Raw genomic sequence first — 2,049 nt, 5'->3', positions numbered from 1 at the left:
TACAGTCACAGTTCCTAAAGCATACAAGAATAGTGGGGGAATGGTATAATGAGACTGTTCTGCTCCTGCTTCTCCAGAAGAGTGAAGGAAATAGTACTTTACAAGATTGTGGTGGACTTCCTTGAGAAAACAGCCACTCCTGTTTCACTGCCTGTCCAACCCAAGCCTGCCAGGTACATTAGGTGCCACACAGGAAATTGCAGATAAGATTATATTACCTTGTTTATTTAGAACCCCACCTTTATGGTGAGTTAGAGGGCTATATAGAAACCAAAGGAAGCAGAGACTCTTGGGTCCTCTACAAAGAGAGCAGGGTGTAACATACAGTGCAGTGGTTAGAGTGCTGGGATACGATCTGGAAGGCCAGGGTTCAAATGCCCACTCAGCCATGAAACTCACTGGGTGACATGGGGCCAGCCACCATCTCCCAGCTCAACCTACCTCACAGGGTTGTTGGGAGGGTGAAATTAGGTTGGGGAAAACTTAGCACACCACTTTTTAGCTCCTTGGAGGAAAGTATGAAAGTAATGATAAAATAAATATGAATTAAGGAGCCATAAGTCAGGATGATTTTTTTAAAAAAAGTAATAATTCGTAAGGCCATCAAACCATCTTGGTAGTCATGTCCCCATTCCACCCACCATTCATTTCCAGAGAAAAACCTGGACTATGTCCACCCGCTTTAGAAACACCACACTTTTCAGTCAGGAGTTTTCTCGTAATCTGTCTCTAAATGTCTGTGACAGGAACTGATGCAGTGATAGGGAAAGTTTGCCCAACCTGTTGAATTTCTGCCGGCTTTAAAAGCACAAGAGCCACCCAAGGAAATGGGGGAAAGATGGGGAGGGGGAGCTGTGATTCTAATCCATTAAAAAGCCTCCCCCCCCCCCGGGGTGTATAGGAAGATGTAGCATAGATGCCTTTTACAATTGCAGAGAAGGCCAGCGACACAACGACTTCTGCCTTTGACACAGCTATTAAAGGTACAGGGTCCCCTACCTATTTTACAACTGGGTCACATCATTTCCCTCTCCAGCAGCCTGTATTCTTCCATCCTTCGTTCCTCTCCTTAACTCTGTAGGACTCAAATCTCCCTTCTCCAGAAACACATGAGACCTAACTTAAGAGCTGCTCCCCCAAGTTTGCTTAGGTGTTGTTGTTTTTTTGCCTTTACCAACACAGCAGACACCAGGAGCCAAAGGAGTAACAAGTAGAGACCTCATGCTCTCCCCACCCAACCTTTCTTTTAAGAGACCTCGCTAAACTATCCAGATCATTCCTCCTTTTTCACACCACATACCTGCTTGCTTAGGAGTTCCGGGTGTATATCCTCTTTTAAGTCTTCCTCATGAGAGCGAGAGATGCTGTATCCAGGACTGTGCTCAGAGTGTAGCCCAACCCTCTCTCTGTGTGTGTCCAAACCGACTTTTGGAGTTGTCTTCAGCAGCTGCCCTTCCTTGTGCTTGTTGCCAGGTGGAGAGTAGAAGCAGCTCACCTATCCCGGAAGCCCAGGGATTGATTATTTGCAAAGCACCTGTTAGGAGTCTGGCTGCCAAGGTAGCTTAGAGGAATCGCCCTCCCCTGTAAGCAAACAATGCAGCCTGCGGAGAATTTTAATTAATGAGACAATTGCATAGCAAGCAGGGGTGGGGTGGGAGAGAGGTGAGCTCTGGTTGTCTCCTTCATTTGCATGACTAGGGGTGTAGGCAACACCCCCTCTTTTCTCCTTGGCTCTTGGGATATCTGCATGATCAGATCACACTTGGACCCATGTCTCCAGACACCGGACATTTATGCACAAACATTGCTTTGGAGTGTGGGTGGTAATACACATTTAGTTCCCATTTGTTGCATTTGTATGCACTGTATCCCTCAAGGCTGCGTGAAGGTGATTGTCCGCTTCTCAAGAGCACCGACTGGCTGCTTCCTGTGATGTCATTCATTATGAGTGATATAACTTCCCCTTTGTCCAAGTACCCATACAGTTTTGGAAAAATTATCAAATTTAATTTACATATCCTTGACTCTGCAGAGGTTGTGTTTTCTCCT

The sequence above is a fragment of the Lacerta agilis genome, chromosome 14 (genome assembly GCF_009819535.1).
Source record: "Lacerta agilis isolate rLacAgi1 chromosome 14, rLacAgi1.pri, whole genome shotgun sequence".
NCBI lineage: Eukaryota > Metazoa > Chordata > Lepidosauria > Squamata > Lacertidae > Lacerta > Lacerta agilis.
Note: the sequence above shows the minus strand (reverse complement) of the source record.